This window comes from Aegilops tauschii, chromosome 1, assembly GCF_002575655.3.
Source record: "Aegilops tauschii subsp. strangulata cultivar AL8/78 chromosome 1, Aet v6.0, whole genome shotgun sequence".
Lineage (NCBI taxonomy): Eukaryota > Viridiplantae > Streptophyta > Magnoliopsida > Poales > Poaceae > Aegilops > Aegilops tauschii.
In genome coordinates, this window is record NC_053035.3 from 430,909,474 (window position 1) to 430,918,547 (window position 9,074).

At 45.8% G+C, this 9,074-nt stretch overlaps 1 long non-coding RNA gene across 3 annotated transcripts; it reads left to right on the forward strand.

Moving 5' to 3' along the window:
- Positions 1-5,852: 5,852 nt before the first annotated feature.
- Positions 5,853-8,851, forward strand: LOC109748477 (uncharacterized). 3 transcript variants are annotated; one of them, XR_005756622.3, is made up of 4 exons: positions 5,853-6,137; positions 6,246-6,459; positions 7,481-7,600; positions 8,298-8,851. It is a non-coding gene; the product is annotated as an uncharacterized lncRNA (long non-coding RNA). The 3 variants fall into 3 exon arrangements; XR_012184848.1 differs by having other exon boundaries at positions 7,478-7,525; positions 8,298-8,845; XR_012184847.1 differs by having other exon boundaries at positions 7,481-7,525; positions 8,298-8,842.
- The last annotated feature ends 223 nt before the right edge of the window (positions 8,852-9,074 follow it).

A 9,074-nucleotide genomic window follows, 5' to 3' on the forward strand; every position in this document is an offset into this window, starting at 1 on the left:
CACTTGAAGAACAGGTGGGTCACCGTTTCCTCTGGGGGCGAGTCACAAAGCAGGCAGGTGTACACATTACCTTCCAGCTTGTATTGTCTCCTCCTCAACATGTTTCGAGTATTCAGACGATCAGCAAACAGAAGCCAAGAAAAAACTTTCCATTTGTTCGTGCATTTGGATTTCCAGATCCAAGGAAAAACTGCATCCACAAGAACATCTTTAAAGCAGAACTTATAGTAGTCACTTGATTTGAAAGTTCCTAGCCCTCTAGCATCCCAGACACAGCACCAATTGTCATTTGTGTCCCTGTCAGGATTGATCCCCACAGTTAAGGCCTGAATCTCTTCAACTTCCGCTCTTGCCTGGGGAGAGAATGGTATGCGAAAAGCCTCTCCAATGGTGCTAGACCTCAGCAGTTTCTGAATTGACACATCCTCCTCTCTCACAAATGAAAACGCCCTCGGGTATGCGGTCTCCAGAGGTTGATCACTCCAAAGATCCTTCCAGAATAAGGTTGTACTACCATTCCCAATTTTGATCTCAGTCACTCCTCTGAAGATGTCTGATAATTGCATGAGATCCCGCCACCAGAAGGAGCCACACGGTTCCGCGGCATGCGGTACAACGTCTGAATAATATGAACTCCATATCAGATTCACCCACGGCACATCTAGTTTATTGTAAAACTTGTATAGCTGCTTGAGCAAAAGGCCTTGATTCTGAAGTTGAAGGTCCACAATCCCAAGCCCCCCTAAAGCCTTGGGGCTGCAGACGAGCTCCCAAGAGGCAAGAGAAATGCTTTTTGTCCCATCTTCCATCTTCCTGCTCCAGAAGCAATGTCTACGGATTTTATCCAGGTGTTCCACGATCTTAGGAGGGATTCTGATGGAACACATGGCATACACCATAAGCGAAGACACCACCGAATTACCATAGGTGAGTTTTGATCCGTAGTCTAGCAGGTTAGCGGCCACAGAGACTCTTCTCTCAACAGACGTCACAAGAGGCATGAAATCCATTATTGTGGGTTTAGTAGTCCCAAGCGGGAGCCCTAAATATGTGAATGGCATATTCCCCACAACACAACCAAACATGTCCGCAAAATCCAGTGCCTCAGCGGGCGTAACATTAATCGGGATCAGGGTTGATTTCTGAAAATTGAGACGTAACCCAATGGACGCGGCATAGTCTACCAGGAGTTTTTTCAGAGCCTCAACCTGCTCTTTCGCAACTGGAAGAAAGACAATCGTATCGTCCGCATACTGGATTACTGGGTAGTCTGTCTCAGCTGTCGGGATTGGTTTCTGAAGTATCACCTCGCGGAAGGCATGGTTGATGGCAGATTGCAACAGGTCAGCCGCTAGGACAAAAATGAGCGGTGAGAGAGGATCCCCTTGGCGCACTCCCCGTTTACAAGTGAACTGCCTCCCTGGTGTGCCATTTAGTAGGACCGAAGACTTTCCGGATTGAAAGATACAAGCAATCCAGTTTAGCCACTTCTCATTGAACCCCATCGCTCTCAGGATCTCTATCATCGGGGCATGTTCAATAGTATCAAACGCCTTGGCAAAGTCTAGTTTTAGCAGCAAGACCTTTCTCCCCGACGCTTGACACTGATGAGTGTACTCGAACGCCCAAGCTAAGCAGTCCTGAATCGATCTGCTCTTGAGGAACCCGTATTGGTTTGTATGAATAATGCACAAGATGATCCTCTGTAGACGATTCGCAAGCAGTTTGGTAATGATCTTCAGACAACAGTTCAGAAGTGTGATCGGTCGGTAGTCATTTACTGTTTCCAGGGAATGGCATTCAGGAATCAATGTAATGAACCCAGTATTAATGCTGTCTAGGTCTAGGCCCCCCTCATAGAAATCCATGACAAGTTTATAAAAGTCCTGTTTTATAATATTCCAACATGACTTCAGGAAGCAACCGTTGAATCCATCTGGCCCCGGTGCTCTATCCAATGGCATCTGTTTGACCACGAGGTCAATTTCATCAGTGGTGAAAGGAACTGTCAGATCATCAAGGCCCTCCACTTTCCTAATGATGTGATGTAGGTCAAAGCGCATGTTTGGAGGGTCAGAAGAGCCTAGACGCTGTTTATAGGAGGAAAACAGCAAGGACGCTTTACCTATATGGTCATCAATCAGCGTACCATCATCAAGTTTAAGTGTGGATATTGAGTTCTTGCGGTATCTCTCTGTGGCCACTGCATGAAAGAATTTCGTGTTGCCATCCCCAACTTGAAATCTCTGAACTGTACATCTTTTCTGCCAATACATGCGTTTATACTCCAGTAACTTAAGGAGGTGCGCTTTGAGAATAATTCTGAAGTTGGTTTCTGGAACAGTAAGAGGTCTTTTATCCTCTAACGTATCCAAATTCAGAAGAGTTGCATTGGAATTATCAATTAGAATGGATAATCTTGAGAGTTTCTTGCTCCAGGATTTTAAGGCGTAACGCAGCTTCTTCAGTTTTCTATAGATCAGAGCCGATGAGTTAGCCGCATAACAAGGTTGGTTCGAAGAACGTTGCACTGTGTCATGAAACCCTGAAAGATGTATCCAGTAGTTTTTGAAACGAAACACCTTGCTTTTAGGGATACACGAATCTATACCAATGACGCAGGGGACGTGATCAGAGACAGGTTTACCCAAGGGTGATATAGTGGTATTAGGGTAGGAAGAAGTCCAGTGCACCGAGGAGAAAAACCAATCCAATTGCACCAGCAAAGGGTCGTTCTGCATGTTACTCCACGTGTACGTCCTACCCTTGATGGGTAGCTCAACTAATGACTGGGTGCGGATAAAATCATTGAAGATCAACATATCATTGGCGTTGCCACCCGGCCTACTTCTGTTATCAGGCGCGCGACAGTAATTAAAATCCCCAGCCAAGATCCAATCTTCAGAGACTGGAATGTGCATACTGAACAGCCACGCCGTAAAATTAGAGCGATCAATACCATCACATGGGCCATAAACATTGATTAGATTCCATACAGCATTGGAGTGTAAAGAAGTGAATTTAGTTCCAAGGGCAAAAGACTCCTCAAGGAAAACCATACCAGAGAAAACAGACGAATTCCAAGCAGTAAACAGACCACCCGATGCCCCATTAGAGGGAATGAAAGCAAACATATCAAGTCGCTTAGGACAAATAGTTTTAACAAAAGCCCTATCGAAATTCTCACGCTTAGTTTCTTGCAAACATAAAACATCACAACCACTTATATCAATAGCATTACGGATAGCAAGGTGTTTTTTGTCCGCGTTAATTCCACGAACATTCCAGCAGAGGATATTCCACCTCCTAGTTTGCGGCATCGTTGGGAGGGGGTGTAGCTTGCGGAGCGACCATCAGCTTCTCAGCAGTGAGTTCCTCAGGCGACACTCCACATCTGACAATGCCAATCTCTTGGATAACTGGGATTGATGTAGGAGCAGGGACAGAATCCGAACTGACATCCAAAACAGCAGAAAGACCAGACGGGGCCGTAGCAGACAGGTTACGAGTGACAACAGGAGTTTTCCTTGGTTTCACCTTGGACATTCCTCTTTTAAGATGAGAAGGTTGAGGGATACGAAACCCATCGTAGCGGGTGGATCGAGTACTGCGACGTAGTTGGGTGGTGTCCACATGACCAGACTCAGCCAGAATCATTTTGCCAAAACAGTCAGACCCACTGTCCGTATATCCATCAGAAACCAAACCAACAGTCCCACTGCTCGCAATCCCAGAAAGAGCAAATGGTGAAATGTTCTCCAACCCAGCAGGCTCAACAGAAATGCAGATAGTGTAGGTCCCATTATCCAAAAAGAGAGATTTAGGGAGTCTGGCCAAGATACAGTCCTCCCTCATGAGATTATTGCAGCATTGATTCCAGGCATGAACCATAGCAGTGCCCACAATCGCAAACAAGTTGAGCGGATTGATAGGGAACTGAGAGCCATCAAAAGAACTGGGTGGGGAGCTATCATTGCAGAGCCTAGGAGTCCAGATGCCGGCGTAAATGAGACCAAAGGTGTCAAGCAGAGCAGCAAAAGGATCAACAACCACGGACCTCTCAGAGCCAGAAGCACGGACAAACTGCATCCCGGGGGTGTCAACACCACGAACAAAGTTATCTGCCGCCTCAGAAATATCTGAGTACATAGACCATTCATCCTGCGGATCATCAGAAAAATTACTATCATGCTCCACGCCATCCATCAGAGAGTTTCCAGTGTACTGAAAATAGGTTCTGAAACTAAAGCCTCGGTATGGTGGTGGTACAACAGGCCAAGCTCCCCAACCATTTTCTTGCAACTGTTCATGTTGTTGCTGCGGTAACCCCTGAGCCCAAGCTTCATCTACCTGCTGTTGAAGCCATTGTTGATGGTCTAGTTGCCACTGCTGCGCTGCAGACAGGAACGGAAGCTCGTATGGGTGTGGCGAAGCATTCATAGGCGGGGGGGCATCCTCATTACCAACTAATCCAGGCATCGTGTGACGACCATTCAAGATATAAACTGGCACCGACCACGAGCGCCCCATCCCTGGCAGGTGACTGGACCTCCTAACAACCAGACTATGCGGAACCAAAGCAATATCGCTGACTATGGCACGCACCAACACTCTCTCCTTGCTCTGCCCAGGTCTGTGCCAAAGTTCAAGTTTTCCAAAACAGGATACTGCTTTATTGATATAGTGATCTGTTTGATAGTCCATTGGGAAAGCAAGAAAGAGTATCCAGGCAACATACTGAAACGGACACAACCGCATATTTTCCCCTTCATCATGCGGAACTAGCGAAAATGTCATGCTTTCATCAACAGGATCCAGTTGGTGAGGGCTTTGTCTAATGTACTCATCCCGGATAAAAACATCCTCAAAAGCAACCATGCCAATTCCAATCGGATAAACAAAAGCATCGGGGATATTCAGATGAAAGTCATCTCGAAGGATATTAAGTACATCTTGCAACACTAGCTCCTTGCGATGATCCGGAATTGCGGGGGTAACAGTGACAATAGCATACCTATCGTGGCTCAACGGAGGGTCATCCACGACTATGGTGTTCCTCTGCAGCCGGTGGTCCGGCCCCCTCTCGAGCGCAGCTCCCTCTGGCACAAAGCGAAAAGGCACAGCAGGGAAGTTCGCCATGGCCACACCAGTGTGCAGCTTGGGGACAGGCAGGGGTGGAGGAGCAGGGGGAGGTGGCAATGACAGGACTATGGGTGGCAGGCTCAACGAATTAGAAAGAGCCGGAAGCGGAGGAGACGTCGAGAGAATACCTTTCTGCAGCACAGAATCCACAGCAGCCCTGTTTTTGGGGACCCAAATCTGTGTGACCAAGGAAGGTTTGGGACTCCTCGGTATACTCGCTTGAGTCTTGTGGGCCTGGCAGGAAACTTGTCTGCGGAGATATAAGGCTGTAGCCGCACCACATTGGCGGCCCAAATGGCCCAGCAACCCACAATGTAGACAGATTAACTTAGACGGGCAGAAGGCGGCAATATGAGAGAAACTATTGCAACAATCACAACTAGCTCGACGCGTATCAGCATTTCTCATGTTGTATGAAGGAACCTTCCCAGAGTGAGGGGTATAAATATTGGCGGGTCTACCGTTCCCACGCTACTACTAAATATCCCCTCAGGATAGCTTATAGTAGTAGTGAGGGATATAAAAGTCGCGCTACTATTATTTTTTAGTAATAGTGCGGGCTGCAATTCCACGCTACTACTATAATTTAACGGGATCAGGCAATGTATCCTACTTTAGCAGCAGCGAAGCACTCGTGGCCTGCGCTACAACTAGTGGCACCGCGCCGTGGGTTATCTCCCCTGTCCCTTGTCCCTCCCCCTCCACCGCCCTCCCCCAACCAATCTTGCCCACACCGCAGATGCCTCCTGCGCCCCCAAACGATGGCGACAGGGACGCCGCCGCCCTAACACGCGCCTCCTTCCACCTCCCCCAGCTCGTCTTCCCGCCGACCACCGTGGTCGGGCTGCGGCGACCACCAGAGGTCCGCCGCCGGCAGGAGCTCCCTCCTTCTCCACTACGAGGCACCAGCATAGGGGGACGACTCCTCCTTCCATCCCTAGCCGCGGCGTCCAACCTCTAACGCCGCTTGAAACCCTAGCCCGAATCCGGCAGAGGTGCAACAGCACGGGATCCCCTCCAAAAGTAGCATCTTCTTCTTCCTCTGGTTCTTCTTCTTCTTCCCCAGATCTGATGAGTGTGTGTGTTCTCGTGGTTGTGTGCAGGCACCTGAAGGAAGGGGCGGGCCATGGAGAAGCTACAAGGTGTGGGCCTGAAGCCATGGATGGATGTGTTTGGTATGAGGATAGCGGACGGCGAGGAGGCACCGAACCGAGCGGCGGGCAAGGACGAAGTGAAGCTGCGCGCACGGTCGTCCTATCCCTCCTCCGCCTGCTGTTACTGGAAGCAAGCGCAGTACCATCTCATCTCATCCACGAGGTGAGCTCCCGTCCGCGTGCCCGCAAGCTGCTTGTGTTTATGCCCATATCGTTTCTCTGTTCACCGACACCCCCACGGCAGCCTACAGCCTCTGCCCACCTACAATCCTCATTGTTTGTTTAGTGCTCACCAACCCACATTGAACGATCCCAGTCGATGAATGAATGCATCTGGTCCAGCAAGAGGGGAGGGCAGAGCAGAACAGGGCATCCAATGCCTTTCTTTCCCATATACTTTTGCCTGCTCAAGTACTAGCATACGTATGATCATCATTAGAGGCTAATCTCCTTTTTGCCGGGTCATTGGATGCTAATCATAGTTTAAGACTTTGGTCGGTCAAGTCAAGCAAAACTAGTACGTACGTAGTGACATGTGATTCATCGGTCAAGTCAAGCAAGACACAGCTACACTCACTCTAAGTGACTCTGCTCTCCCCGTCCGGCGCTCGCATCCGCCACCTGCTGCTCAGCTTCGCCGGCCGGCAACGCAAAGTTTCGTCCTGCACTATATTTCTTGCTCAATTGTTGTTAGTGCTTAGGTTGTACTATTAGCAGCAGCAGAAAGTACAAGAAGGGTTTCAGATTTCTCGCTTGTGCAAAGAATAAGTTCAGTCAATCTAAGATCCCTATTTACTTCCAATGAATTCCCTTTGTAATGGTAGTGTTTGCAATGTAAAATTGCAGTGTAAGATAGACTAATAAAAGACTGAAACTACAGTCCAAATCATTGTTACTTAACTTGAAATATTTAGACTGAAAATATGCACTGTAATTTAATGTGCATTTTTGCCCAGTAATGTGTCTTCCTTCTCTTTTTGGTTGCCTGAATTTAAAGTGGTTTTGGACTGTAATTTTCAGTAATGTGTTACTTCTAGTTTACCTGAATATTTTTGTATTCTTATCAGTTTTGTGCCCCATTCTAAAGAAGTTCAGTAAATGTGTACGTCCCATTCTGTAAATACAATATTGTACAAACCATTTAGATACAACAACCTGATCTTTGTTTTCTTTTTCACAAGAAGCTATTTTTGGCTTACATGAAGGGATGCATGCTCTTCATCTTGCAGGTATGACTCATCCCCGCATTCTTACTTCGCCTTTGTTTCCTTCAGCTTCTTGATCATGAAATTTTAAGATAAATTGTAAGTACTCAGTATCATGTTCTTAAGCAAAGATACTGCTTTTTGCTTGAATTACAGTGTTTTCTCTGACCTATGTATAGTGTCAATAAAAATCTAAATTACAAGATGGCGATACATATTTTGGTGGCATCTTACATCATAGTAATTTACAACCAAGATAGGTTTACAATGTCTTTTTGGTAGCAACTATAATGCATAGCTGCAGATTTTGTCGAATACACATATGTATTTTGTATGCATGACAAATACTGGGGTTAAATAGAATAACAAGTAAATCATTCATTTTGTCTTCATATTTACTTGAAGGACTGCTTGTTCTTCATCTTTGTATGCCCCATGTATTTGCTTGTAAGCTTCAGTAGTGTTATCTATCTAGTCTGATTTATACATTGCATTCCTAAGCTGAAATATTTTTTGTAACTGAAATATATAGTCTGAGTTTCATTCAGTTATTTGTCACTTTTTAACTGAATATCTTTTTGTAACTGAAATATACGTGTACTTACAATGCCTGTCTCATAGGGCCCTTCCCAGCGAGACCTAAGTTTAATTGAATATCTTTTCTGTCGATGGTCGTAGGATTTTATGCCCCATGTATTTAACTGAATATCTTTTCTGTTGATGGTCGTAGGATTTTATGTCTCATGTATTTACAATAGTAATGTTCTAAATTTAGTGTTTCTTGAACATGGTCAAGGACTCAGGGCAATGGATAAAATCTAGATGCCAAGTTGACTTTTTTCCTGCGGATTTGCTTATCGTGAAGATGCACAAAGGTTTGATAGCTCAAGCATTGGATGTTGGCAAAATAGAAGTTCCTTCACCAAAGGAAGAAAGTAGTTCCACCGATTCAGAAGCTAGTAGAGATACTGAAAACTTTGACACTAGTGGCGATGACGACAATGATCGTAATCACAAGCACCGAAGACCATTGCCATGTTCTTGCATACTATAGTATTATCTCGATCACAGCATTGAAATAGTAAGATCTATTACTTCACATTTTCTGTATCATGAGAACCACGGCCGCGTTGTGCCAATATATGTGTAGCCTTCAAAGGTGTCCTCTTAACTGTAGTTGCCGTTAATGATTTGAGTTGCAATTAACGTTCTTCACAATACGCTCCAAAATCCTAACTGAGTAGCGTCAATGAGTGTCAGATTCAGATCCAACTATGATGTATCACTTGCCTGCCTAGACTATTTTCTGTACTGCAACATTTTATGTTTTTATTTTTTTAATTACTAATAAACTACTAGTAGCGTGGGAAAAAATAGTGTGCTACTAGTATTTAGCATACTAGTAGCGCTTAGTATTCTAGATGCGCTACTACTATTTGACGTTAGTAGTAGCGCGGGTTCAAATAGTAGTAGCGCGCGTGACATCCGCGCTACTATTAAAATGTTATTAGTAGAGTGGGTTTACGCGCGCTACTACTAACTTTTAGATGTAGCGCGATACTAGTAGCGCGGG